At 39.3% G+C, this 14190-nt stretch overlaps 1 protein-coding gene across 4 annotated transcripts in view; it reads left to right on the top strand.

The window, feature by feature from the left end:
* plppr1 (phospholipid phosphatase related 1) overlaps nucleotides 1–14190 on the top strand; it is a 68489-nt gene that overhangs the window by 19530 nt on the left and 34769 nt on the right. Inside the window, exon 1 of one of the 4 annotated variants that reach the window (XM_007563283.2) lies at nucleotides 3165–3520. The exons of 1 other annotated variant lie outside the window; for it this stretch is intronic. The gene's annotated coding sequence lies outside the window, so the exon portion shown is untranslated. Of the gene's footprint in view, nucleotides 1–3164; nucleotides 3521–14190 lie in introns of those variants that run through there. 2 more of the 4 variants (XM_016677043.1, XM_007563281.2) reach the window with 2 other exon arrangements.

Genomic DNA, 14190 nt, shown 5'->3' with positions numbered 1-14190 from the left:
TGACGTTGGTGGACGGCTGGTGACAAGTTTTACCCAGAATACACTTGGAGACAATATTGGCTATCCTCTTGTAATTTTACGTGTCATCAAGTTAAATGTAAGAGTAAAAGTAAAGCCAGTCATGTAGCACAACATTTTATTCAATTTTTTACACCCACTATGTCCCTAAAATCAGTCGGTCTTGTAGTTTGTAGCAATCATGAGTCAACAATGACAGGGGCAACCTAATTCTACTGGGGGTAACATGTTATGTAATTCTACATATACAACATACTCAACAAGAAAGAACTCACCTTTTCCAGCTCTCCTCAAATGTGATAAAGGCTTGGACTCCACAAGTTATATTCTGCTTCCCATCCGGGCCCCCTCCCTGAAGCCCCGCCCCTGATTACGACAATGCTTTTGAATATTACTAAAGTACACACACTACTAAAATTTCAGCTGGGTTTGTGATTAATACCAAAATGATATATACACCTGGCAAATTTACATTTTATTTAACCATGAAGTATGCGTCGCCAGGTAAAAACGTAATACCTGTAAAATATATTTTGTAAATTCTCTTTTGCTTTTATTTCACCTGCAAGGTTGCAGTCCTTATTTTTGTCAGCATGTGGCGCTGTTGAAACAGAGCGGTTTAAAAGTACCGGAAGTTGAAACAAACTCTTGTTTACGTATGCTGGCACTCTGACTAAGAAAACGGAAGTGGAGGACAGTTTTGAACTGAGACTTGTTGGGATGACCACTTTATGGCCACATAACTAAAGAATCAAGATTTCATTTCTGGTAGTTAATGTCCAAAATGTATTAGTTCCCATGTATGAAGCTGGAGTGATGTTACTAACGTCATGTCGTTTCGTCTGTCCTTATTAGTTCAGTTTTCTGTTAAATGTTCTGCATCAATGCTGTTGATAGCGCTGTTAATTCACCATTTTGCTAAAGCCGTTGCTGGTTAAGCATTTTAAACTAGTATCTAATAGACCATTTACATAACAAAATACTATTTTTGCTGCATTTCTTGAACTTTATTTTTCAGTTTTGCAACTCCTAGAAAATTTTCTTTTTGAAAATAAAGAACCCCTTTTTTGTTTGATGTTCAGCGTGCTCTATTTATTCCAGTTTATTTCAGCTTTCACTTTTTTTATTTGATGTTCTATGTGCCCTGTCAGTCCCGGCTTACAAGTCATACATTGTAAAAGTATATTTTTCTGATCACAGTTTGTTGTGACTGTGGACCAAGGATGAGAGATAACGAGGCGCAGAGATATTGAGCTCAAAAATCTCATGGATGGAAGAAGGTGAGTCAGAGCATGGAGTGTAATGTAGCATGCAGGCCAAATCTAGATCACTGAACACACCAGTATTTCTTTTGTAATTTTTCATATCGGAGATGGGCAGCATGATTTCACTTCAGTGTGTCTGTCCCAGTTTTGGCAGCAGCGCATTTACAGTGCTAATGCTGGAAGCAGTTCAGGCCTTTCTTTGACACAATTATGTACTTTAAAAGTGGTGGATACTGTAGTTTAGATGGGATTTTATTTATTTATTTTTTATTAGTTTATAGTATCAGATTATATGCTTTGGATAACCAGTGTTTCCAAAAAAACATCTCCCTTTCTTGCATGGAAATATGCCATCCTCTCTGCTCTATACACCCAAATAAAACTATTTTCATTGGTACTTTCTCTCGTATCTTATTCAATGGATCTTATTCTAAAGGTCTGATATGTTGAACAATTCTGAGGGTTTCAAGTCTGTAACATTTTAAAAGCTTGTCATATCTTCATGTAAGCAACTATCCCTATGTCTATTAGAACTCATGTGAATCCTGTTTTTCAATGGAAAAACATTATTTTACATCAAATCTATCACTTATATTCTCCATGAATTATGACCATTAGTTCCAGGAGCGCATATTAGCTATCCATTGATTCAAGTTCAAGTTAGGAAGTGGCAGTCCACCCTTCCTGTAGGATTTCTGTTTATGCATTTTAGATATTTGGGGTCATTTAGTAAAATTAAATCCAGTATTTACCCCATGGACAATTCCAGCGGAGGTCCAGTTTTCAGACCACTCTACCCTATAAATTAACATGTTTTAGAAAGCAAGCAGTGCTGATAAAGCAATTTGGGTTTCCCATTATGTGGAACTAAAAATAATATCAATTTTAAATAAAGCCTTATACACTACGCTGCCCTGCTTAAATATGAAGAAAATGATTTAGTTCAGCAGTCCAGGTTGAGCAATAACTCAGCTGTTTTATTTATAGGTGGGTTTTCTCCAAAGAAATATGAGAATCTTACAGCCACTGAAATGCTTGGCATGCAGTTTCTTTTGAGGCTGCAGGTTGACTTGACTGAAGTGTTTTTTTTATATACATTTGGACTTCAGGAGGTAAACCGTCTTCGGTGTGAACACTTTCATATGCAGAGAAGGTCCACAGTAAAATATGGCAGTTTTTTTAAAGTAAGTTTTTCTTTAACAAACATATGTTTATGAATATATGTAGAAATTAATAAATTAAACAAATAAATTCAGCATTTTTTGTAACTCAGTAATTTATTAGAAAACAATTATAACAACTATGAATTGTTGAGCCTATAAAATGTAAAGTCACTATTTTATTTATTTACGTATTAAACAGTTGGTGTGCTCTAGTGAACAATGAGATAATTTAAACTGACATTAAATAAATTGACTGTCACATGTATTTTGATATAAAGGTGTATTGGAGAGTAGCTTAAGGGAGTGATAACTCCATGGGTTTGCTCCCGCTACTCAATTAATTTTAGGTTAACTGGTTGCCTGTCATGGACTGGCGACCTGTCCAGGGTGCACTCTGCCTTTTGCCCAATTAACTGCTGGAGATGGGAACCTCCTCCCCTCCCCCACCGCTGAAAGGATATGGATGGATGGAACCTCTATTCCATCGGTCGAATTTACCCGACCGTGGTTAAATAAAAAAGATTTATAAAAAAAAGAAAGAAAGAACGAAAAGATACGATAATTTATGACCATGGCTCTTTGAAACCCAATCAGCAGCAGAGGCAGCCACTCCTCAGCCAACCATCCACCTGTGAAGCAATGACGCTTCATGCATAGTAAACAGGGCTCTTAAAGAGACATCCACTTTCCCCCTCTATGCTAAAGAAACGTGGAGGGCTTCCTTTAAGTACACAGGGGGCCTAGAGGGCAGGCTGCCAGGGAATATATGGGGCTAGACAGCCTGCTTACTTGTAACACAAGGTCCCTTTACAGAATTATCCACGCTCCGCTGGAGCCGCCTGGCCCCGCCCCCTTCCGTCCCTCCAACAACACACAGCATCCATCCTCATGGGCTCACACGCTGCGTGATCCACATCACAAACCGACAGAGCGGTGGCTTGGCCGAGCCTCATGGAGTAGTAGGACTACTAGTAGGAGGAGGTGGGCTGCTCTCGGCTACCTTTTGTTACTTTCCTCCCTTTCTTCTTTTATGGAGTCGCCTTTTTGTCCGGAATATCGCTGCATCCCATAGCGGTAAGTGTCTGTGCCGCAGATGCTGAAGGGGAAACGGGACTATGGTGCTATTGTCTGTTGCTGAGCCAAGTTCAGATTTCTAATTAAAAGACAACGCTGGGGTCAGATTTAATTAGATTGATCCAATAATTAACAAGAATAGCTCAGTTTTGATGGGAATCTGTTAAAACTGCTATTTAGACAGAATATCGGTATTTCACAGGCACCTGTCTGTTTTCACCAGCAACAGTGGCCACCTTATAGCGCTTATTTAAAGCATAACTGGGGATGTCCTCAACCTTTTTTTGCACAGCCAACAAGAGCAACGTGAGATTTTTTAATGTATTCTTGGTGTGTGTAAATATCGCCTCCGTTGCCGAGCAAAATGTGTTTTCAGCCCAACGGGGGAAAAAAAATGTGGCCCGTTTCCCCGCCCCCCCAACATCAGATCCTGGCCATGTCTCCTCCAGCAGCACCCGTAGCCGTGCAAAGACGCCGCTGATCCCTCAAAGACGGAATTCCCAAGCCTATTAGGGGTCTTTATGATCGTTTCAGGGCAACCTTGAAATTAAATCAGTGTTGCATGTGTCATCATCAGCGTGTTCCGATTGCCTCTTCTTTCATTATGTTTCCACTGCAGTGCCATGCATTTACTGTAATGGCTTATGCAGGGGGAATAAATGAATTTAATGCGTGCAGATCCATCACATTTTGCTTTTGTGGAGTAAAAATTAGGATTTAAGATGTTTGTAATGCACCGATAAGGTATTTAAATAATAGACTCCTCTTTATGTGGGCAAAAATACATTCATTCTCTGCCACAGTTATAAACTGTACATTGTGACCAGGAATTGAGAGTAAATAATATGTGAAGTCATTACTACAGGAGCCATTGCTACTTATGTTGAGTCACCTGCAGGATTAAATCTCGCCTGTCCGTTCATTGCATGCCCTTAACCAACTGTGAGCATGCACAGTTGCACTGAACCCTCCTCAGCTTGGCTGAGCATTGAAGACAAGAAAGCATTACCCACCCAGAGAGGCAGCATATTTTCACCTTCCATCCTAAACGGGGCATCTTACTGCATGTGCTCGTATATTTACGGGCGTGTCTTAGCTCGTGTCTGTTGTGTGAGCCAAAGCAGACGAGTAGTGTTATTCAGCGGCCAGATGGCCGGTAGTTGGACCATCAGGTGAGCCTTTTCCAAGGCTGTCAGTAGGATCTGGTGAACGCTCGGTGCCTCTTGGATCCCAGCCACAAACTACACAAATGTGCACCTGAGTGTGTCTCTATGTGGTTGCTCTCATAGGCAGTGAGTGTACGCTCACTTTTCAAATCGCTGCATATGTTAGTTGGCATATAGGCTGTTTAGTGGATGCTTGGATGTGTGCATTTTCCTGTTGATGCTTAGACAGCTAGCCAGGCTGAGGTCACAGTGACATAATTTGCCTAAAGCATAATCATCACCAAGAATGACTGTGCGGTAGAGGCCTATGAAGGGTTCCTACGCAATGTTGAAAAGTCTAGAAAAGTATGGGACTTCCTTTTATAATTGTTCAGGTCTGAATCAGAATGGAAAAAATATTTGATTTAACTTCTATCTGTGTCTAATCGTGTCTTATGCAAAGGTTGTAATTGGGTTATTTTAAATCAAAATGCTTTTTTTTTTTTTTTGCCAGGTCAAACATTTTGGTTTTCCACTTAATGGATAAGTTTACTCACTTTCAAATATCAAAAAGTGAATTTATTACCATCTGATCTCAAAACATCTATAAGTACTGCCATTATAGATTTTAAATTGGTTCTAAGAAAAACAGGTAAAATGGTGGTGGCGGCACCATGCTCTGGTTGTACTTTTTCTTCAGTAGGGGACAGGGAAGCTGAAGGGATGCAGAGAAATGTTCAATCTTGAGCTGCATTTAGGTTATGCTTAAAGGTCTGTGATCTATGCATGTTTATTATGCCTGCCTCACATAAAAATATGAGACACTATTCATTCTCAATTTGTTGATAGAAATGTGACGGGAAAGATTTCTGAGGTAAAATATGCGCTACTTATCGTGACTAGTCTCCAGGTACAGAAATATTAGAGGGAATCCTGCAGGACAGTGGACCGTCCACCGAGGCCGATTAAATAATTCATGTCTTGTGTGAGGTCGCTTCCTCAGTGATGAATCATAGCGTCCACATGAAATTCAAGATGCATCCTGATCAGCTGTAACAAATTGCTTACAGAAACTGGATACTGTTGTTTTCATCTCTTTGTATTACTTGATCCATTCATCTAGCTTTGGATTTATGCACATGAAGCATTAAGAAAGAAAAAATTCTTGCAATAAAAGGTTGAGTTTTACAAATCAAGATAAAACAAATCGAATTCAGTCTGCTTTCTTCCCCCTTTTTTTTAAATAATCAGATTCCAGTGAAGCTGCAGAAAGAAGTGACATTTGAACCCATCTCTAAAATCCATCCTGAGAAGGGACTAAATATTGATTTTCCATGCAGTCTCGCACCCGCAGACATACATGTACGGGCGGAATCACAGATAAACCTCCTCCATGGCTCAACGCTAGCAGGAATTTGATTACATCTAGACATGGGGGGCAGTGTTATTAGTGCAGTGGTGGTGTCTCGATTGGGTAATAGATCTGTCACAGCGATGCCCCCTGGGAATGATCGGCCCTATTGGGCGAGATAAGACCTGTCACTGGAGAATGAGTGACCCTGCCTTTATTTGAAAACGCTGATACATACAGGTGATAAATCTCCCGGTAGATGAGCTAGAATGGCGTTGCCAGATTTTGCAGTGTGGCTTACTGTTTAGCATTTCAAATTTGAACATCACCACATATAGATATACATTTTAAAATCATTCACTCATAAGAAAGACCTTCACGCTGTAGTGGTTAGTTAAAATTTTTGATAGAAAAAGACCTGGCCAATCATAAAACTCATAGAGTTCAAATCTGCAAAGCAGGTGTAGTCCACTGCATGTCCCTGCAGCACTGCAAAGCAGCATTTTTTTATTGAGGGAAGGGCTGCTTTGCAGTGTTGTCCCCTTGAACGTAAGTTTAAAAAGATTGTCACGATCATTTTTTGGCTTGGGATAGTTGTCAGAATACCCCATCAACCTGCTGCAGACTGATAGAAGCAGAAAAAAGGGGGATGGATCCTAAGAGTTAGGCTGACCATGTGTAAGACTAAAGCCGATTTTGTCTATGTTCAATTCAGATGTCATTGCGATACACTTCACAGTACAAATATACCAATTCACATACAGAAATATGTAATCTAAGAGTGGGACATTAACGCATTAAAAGTAATTTTAATGGAATTAAATCTTCTTTTTTTTAATGCAAAAGTCCTGAGCTGGAACCTTCCTTCTGTGTTTCTGGTACATCCGTGAATCTGATACACAGGCTGTATCAAAGCGATGGATGACAAAACTGCTTTTTTTGGTCCACTATGGATTTTTACCTCAGAAAGCGATTTGATGGAACAGTGGAAAAGACCATTGTTGTGTGCAAGTTGTGCAAAAAAGCCTGCCTACTACTGAAGCTGTTCAAGCCGAACGTACCATCTCAATGCAAGGCATGTTGTAAACGTTGTCTAAGGGAGTTAAAATAGATTACTGAGGTGCAACCAGAGGTTTTGAAAGAGTTCGCAAGCATTTAATTCTATGCCCTGGATGTCAGCCAACACGTTTTACTCGCAAAGAGCTCATTAAAGAACAAAATGATAAAATAACAACACGCTTTCTTACCTGAGAAGCTATACTTGTTATACATGTGTTTGATGGTCAGAGAGGTGACCCTGCTCAAGCTACCCAGCTGCTGTTACATATTGAAATGTCTTTCTGTTAAAAATACGCATCTGCTTGATTTGTTTCATAATCGTCTTCAAAAAGTGTCTTAAGCACAAGAGTGGGCACCTCACAGTCTGTTAGACAACTCTTTTAGAGAAAAATGTAGTTGGCCTCTGCTGTTTTATTTGATGCATCATCTATCCATGATGGTCTGCCTCTTATAAAACCCTGCCTTTCAACTATCTTGCACAACTAAAGTGTATTATGAAAGGATCTGTTTGCTTTAAATGCTGTTAGGGCTTAGGCTTGTTTGGAGATGGCTTTGGGCCTTCCCTTCCTCTTTTCTAACGAGTGCAGAAGAAGACAACCAAACTTAAAAAATGGCAAACCACTCTTTGACCCATTTCACAAACAGGAACATGTGTATTGGTGTAACTTGGCATCTTGTTGTGACTGTGATGCTGCTGTCGCTGTTCAAATGCCACTCAACTTGCTAAATAAACTGACATTTATCTTTGGCTGGTAAATCCCATGTGTCCATCTATCTGTCATCGGTCTGCTGCGTGGTTTGGCAGGTCATACCCTCTTAGTCCTGTTCATGGTTTCGTGGGAACTCGTGCTTTTCTCCAGCAGTTTGAGGTTGTACATCTTGGACGCTGCTAATTTCACCTGTAATGAATCAGATGCAGCTAAATATGGAATAACAGCTACAGATTCCTGTCACCATGTGATAAGAGTTCATATTTAAACTAAGACTGTATGTGCGGTGGGAAGCCGATCCAGACTTGCTTCTTATGTGTGGCATAAAATGTTCAGAAGTTAAAAGAATTTTCACCCAATGTTTTGCTGGAACAAATCTAATTAAAACAAAAGTTGCAGCACAGAAATGTGAGATTTTCCTTTCTCTTCAGCCGGGGTAAGGAGAATGCGGATGTTATTGTGATGATTCTGAAATAGCTGAATGCTCAGATCAAAAAGCCCGTTTGATCTCACTATAGACTAAAATCCAGAGATGTTACAAGGCAGCAGGAGAAAAAAAAACTTGTACTGGATCACTGAATGTTTAAAATGAAGTGAAAACACATGGGACACTCATGGGAAGTCAGGATTTATTTTCTTAACAACTTTTAATCATGCATATGCAGATACCTCTAGGCTTTTTCTGCTTAGTGACATTTGTTGGGCTGCAAAGCAACACTCATTTTTTATACCTTAACAAATTGTGTGTTGCTTTACAGAAGCATATGCACAAAATAGTTGTGGAACTGCAGTTTATAGAATCTAATTTAACTTTAGCTTCCCAAATGTTAAAAATATACCACTAATGCGAAAAGCTAATTAGGAGCTACAAAGACTCATTTGCAAGTTGGCATGATTTGTTTCTTTTGTCACACCACATGCATGAGAAATAATTGAATTTGACAGATTAGTCACAAGTCTGGGATAAGACCACTGACAAAACAGACAGCTGGGCCAGTGAGCTCAAACATTTTTGAGGCCATTGTTAACCCTGTCATTTAAATGTCCATTCTTTTTACAAGTCATATGTACTTTGTATTGCAAACCAGCTATGTAAAAACAGTTTTAAGATAAAAACAAATTTGGCAAAAACAGGGAAATCAGAGTTTTCTGACTTTTGTTTTTGTTAGAACAATGCTTCTTGGCAATAAATGGTGCTGTTGGACAGCCTGCTTACTTTCCCTCGAGTTGTTCCACATTTGTAAGGAACATGTATTTATGGATTGAGCAGCAGGGTTGAGTATGTGGACTGCATCCATAACAAAACTTGCCAAATCCTATCTGCCAGTGCCAAGCAGCTTATTCCACTATTGATGCTTGTTTTGAGCATCTGGCACACCTGGTACCGACAGTCAGGTGCCTGATGTCTTCTTCAAGCACGCCACATCAGACTAGTCTGGGAAGAGCTCATTCCTTATTGCAGCTTTCAGCTGGTGGTGGGCAAAACCAAGTTGGAGCAGCAGAGTGGAGCAGCACAACACTGCGTTACCAAGGTGGTGGTTTAAGGAGAACAACAAGCTTGAGGTGTTGACTTGATTTTTAAGTTCTCCAGTGGAGCATCTGTGGATGTGCCGGATAAACTACTCTGATCCATGGCGAGCCCATCTTTCAGCTTCCAGGACTTAAAAGATCTGCTGCTTACATGTCGGTGCCAGACACCACAGCGCACCTTCAGGGGTCTGGTGGAGTCTTTGCTGCCATGGGTCAGGGCTGATTTGCTACCGAATGGGGACCAGCAAGCTCTTGGGCAAATCTTAATAATGTTATGGTCAATCAGTTTAGTAAACCTTGTAAAACCATTGATAAAGACAAGCCTCTGCACATAGAATAGGATAAGTTTCTCACCAAATAAAACTATGCAAGTTTTCAGTTTTTTTTTTATCTCTAATTCTCTGTGTCCTTTTTTTGTCCCACTCTTGTACTTTCTGTTTCTCGATTTGCTCATCCCTCTCCCCACACCTGATTGAATTCAGTGTTCTGTCTGATGTTTAACACCTTGGGGAGAATGGATTGGAAAGATGGAGGTTATCTTTCATGTTAACTTTCACTTGCGTATATGTGCATGTCTGTATTCTTTTAGGATGTTAGAGAAAGCTTGCAACAGCAGTTCTCTAAAATATAATATAATGGAAGATTGTGACTATTCTATCCCAGGGTGATATTTAGATTCTGGTTTTGTCAGAAGTTGGCTTTGTAAGAAAAGCAATGACTTTACAGTATGAAAAAAAAATTCCCATGGAGCACTTTAAAAAGTGCTACAAGGGAGGATTGGAAACTATTTTTAGCACCAAAGATTCTCTGTTGGCAAGAGTGTTAGCCATGGGACTTTACTGTTTCAGTCTCAGGAAGCTGTTGTGCAGACAGCAGAAGAGGAGGGAAGAAGCAAAAGAAAAATGAGATCTGCATATCCTGTTATCTGTGAATCTTTTTCTCAACAAGCTGCAAAGTGCATATTTGCTATCTGGTGACAGCTGGAGTGTTTGCGCATCCAAAAAACCTCCTTGAGTTTCATTGTAGCTGAATATCAACTGCTGAACACTTGGACTGTTTGCAGGCAAGATTTTTCTGAGGCTTTATAGTAAAAATCAAGAAACTGAAAATCAGCTTGAGGAGCTGAAGAACAAAAGACTGACGATACAAAACACTGCATAAAGGTACCAAAAAACAAAAAAGCTAATTTCCTCCTCTCAATAGTCAGCGGCTTCAAAAAATTACACCACAAACATCCGAGTATATTAGAAACATCAAAAAGGAGGCAGCTTTGGCTCTGATGTTTGTTTAATGAGATGGGCATCTCTGAAAAGATAAAACCCCTAAAACAATATGAAAAAGAGCGTTTCCTTTTCGTACCCTTCTTATAATTACTGAGCGGTTTTTATGTTTGGGCGGACCTCTCCGAAACGTTAACGTTGCTTATCGTCAGGAGAAACATGTTGGTGAAATTAAAAGTTTAATCTGCCATGGGTGTCAATTTTGCACTGAACTGGAATTGCTGATTGTGGCACCCTTGGCAAAAATTGCAATAGTGGGCAACAAGTTGCTGCAGGGGCAGTTTGGTTCACTCTTGTCTGCAAATATGTTTTAATTAAGTCACATTTGATGTTTTTCAAACATGAACAGTCTACTTGAGGTGCTACAGCATCTCAGTTGGATTTTCATGCACTCCAAAACTAATCTTGTGGGTCATTTTTTCCCATTCAGAGGTGGATTTGCTGGTGTGCTTCAGAGCATTTTCCTGCTGCATAATTCGAGTGCACTTGAGCTTCACAAGCTGTTGGCTGAAAGTTTACCTTCAAGATTTTCTGGTAAAGAGCAGAGTTTATGCTTCCATCAATTCAGATTGCAAAGCAGGAATTCAGCCCCATGCCATGACTCTACCGCCGCCATATTTAACTGTATGATTTTCTTTTTTATGCCAGATGTAACAGGATGCACAACTTACAAAAAGCTCCACTTTAGTCTTTGCAGTACACAGGATATTTTCCCAAAAGTCTTGAGGTTGATGAAGATTTTTTTTAGGCACATGTGAGACAGGTCTTTACGTGAAGATGCAATTTTTTTCTTAGTTTATTTCTTATTGTTGAATCTTTAACACTGATCTTAACTAAGGCGCCTGCTTTGACTCTTGTTCTGGGATCTTTTGTCATCTTCCTGAGGCTTTGATTCACTCTTAGAGTAGTTTTGGTCCTGGCCAAAACGATTACTATAATTTTAGAAAAATCTAACGAGAAATGAACTGCTTAGCATCCATATAAACAGTTTGTTTATATGGATGAAATGGCAGTAAGTCTGGACAAAATCAGGGTAGGAAGGCACAATGTACTTCTTTCATTCACAAGTGGTAAAACTAGACTGTGTGTAGAAAAAAAAATACTCTAGGTGGGAACTAGCATTTGTGGACCTGTGAAATAAGATGTAAGAAATAAGATTTTTCAGTCTGTTTTGTTTTGCAAATGTTGTACCTACTGTGGATGCAGCATTTTCTTCTTTTAACCTTAAATTGAAATGGAAAGGTTTTAAAGTAGTCGCACCAGCCCGTTTGTAAAAGCACAAGAAGTGCTGTAGTTTAAGCAAAATGCAATTCTAGCTCAATCCAGGAGCGCATAAAGATAAGAATGTGACAATGGAAGGAAATCATTTAAGGTTTCCAGACCCAGCTTCTGATTTTCCACTCGATGCCAAACTTGCTGTGGCAGGTAAACAACTCTCAATCAGTCGTCATCTTTCTGCAGGGACAAAAATCAACTGGAGATCAGGAGATGGGTTTTCAGATGTGATATTTCTGGGCTCAATATTTCACTTCCAGCCCCTGCTGTCTCTGATTGGAGCACAGTCACAACTAGAAAAAGCCATCACAGCTGAGTGGTTGGGCTGCGGAGATACTGATGAGTGCTGACAAGTCCTGTGGGCGACTCGTTTGATGAGCTTGCCCCTGGGTAGATGATCTGATCTTGTCACTTCTGACTGTAATTAACTGGCTCTTAACTAGAATAAAAATTCTCCTTGGATATTGTTTTTGGAGCGTATTCTTTTTAAAAATGTCTTGAGGTTCTGGGAGAAGATAAATTGTGTTAAGCTCTTACCGTGACTATAGGCTCAATTGTTCTGAGCTGTGCGTCCGGTCTGCTGAGTGCAAAATAAATGAGTGTGGTGTAAACTGTTTGACATGGAGTGTGGGCCCTTTATTATTTTTTTTTATTTGAATCATCTGTCACAGAGCCTCTGGTGAAATCATCATGTTCACAGTAAAACTGTCACATTCCCATATTTCTCCAAATGCATTGTCTCTGTACTCTGACCCTACGTAGAGGGGAAAAAAGAAAAAAGAAAAGTCAGCCTGCAAGGTTTTATATTTGTTTTTTAACAAAGAGCTCAACAGATTTAACATTTCGATAGGAATTGATAAGTGAATTTTCAGCTTGTTTGGACGCTTAGGTAGCTGCAAACCTTCTATTCTTGTTGGAAGCCATATTTGATTGCTCTCTTGAGTCAGTATTGTAGACCACAGCTGCAGTTCTTTTGAGGTATTGAGAAACTCGGATTGAGAAACTCTTTTACAACTAAAGTTCAGTCAGATTGGATTGAGAGAATCTGTGAACATCAATTTTAAAGTCTTGGCACAGATTCTGAGTTGGCTTCAGGTCTGGACTTTGACTGGGCCACACAAGCAGATAGATTTCCTTTGTGGCTCAGGCTGCAATTTGTGTGAAGTCACAGATTATTGACCTTAATAGAAAGAAGTGTGAGTGTTTTTGCTACTACAATGATAGAAGACTGGGTTTTACTCAAAATCCAATGAGTCAGTATATTTTTACTGGAGTGGTGCTCGAAAGTGTTCTTTTAATTCTGATTCATTCCTCATTCAGTTTCATGAATTCACACCTGTCATCAATTATGAATCTGGTGAATCTAAAACCAGCTTCTGCTACCCTTTAACTAAAGCTATAGTTCACAGAGAGCTTACAGCAAATGATCCTGGGTATCTCATTTTATAAAGATGTATATGTTCATATTGTATGGCACTATAAAAGTAGTCGACAAAATTTGGAGGAAACGCAGGCAAAAAGTGAAATTACAAAAACTGGACGTTTCTCCAAAACAAGCGAAAAGGACAATGCAGATTTGTGTTAAAGAGTTTGCCAAGAAGCCAACAGCAACCCTTAAGGAGCTGCAGGAATTTCTCCCAAGCATTGCTTCTACTCCACCTGTTACAACCTCATATATACTGCAGGTTTGGACTGAAGATTAGGGCTTCAAGACCGAAACCTTTTTGCTTCAGTAAAATAGAGTTTGTGGTTGCATGTGTTGCTGTCTGATGAAACCTCCCCTTAATTTTGACTACAATTCCAAAATGTGAGTTTTACATAAGAACAACATCATAAAATAATATAATGACTTTAAACTTTTATTTTAATAGCCATTTTCTTCCACTCACATCCTGTAGTGGAACACTGCTTTAGTTTTGAATAGATCATAAAATGAATGAAGCAGAAAATCTGACTTTGCAGAGAGATCAGAGAAATTCAGAACATGCTGATTTAGGTGCTTAATTATTATTTTATTGTGATGGGAGTTTCATTGATATAAGCTGCAGGTAATGCACGTAAATAATTTCAGCAGTTTAAGGGAAACACTAAAAAACCCCTCATGTTGTATTAGATTTTTTTTTAAGTACACTTCATTAGCATGGTCATTTAATTTAATTCTAGTGGATTTTTTTTACAGCAATAAAAAAAAAAAAATAAACTATTGTTTCTCCCTTCTGCGGATATGAAATGTCACTGAGTTTGAGGAGATCATTGAAAGTGGATTGAGATGGATTGCATTGGTTTTTTGGTAGAACTATTTTTATGGATTTTTTAAATA

This window comes from Poecilia formosa, unplaced genomic scaffold (genome assembly GCF_000485575.1).
Source record: "Poecilia formosa unplaced genomic scaffold, Poecilia_formosa-5.1.2 Scaffold146, whole genome shotgun sequence".
Taxonomy (NCBI): Eukaryota; Metazoa; Chordata; class Actinopteri; order Cyprinodontiformes; family Poeciliidae; genus Poecilia; species Poecilia formosa.
The sequence above is the reverse complement of the archived record's forward strand: the minus strand, read 5'-3'. Positions and strand labels throughout refer to the sequence as shown.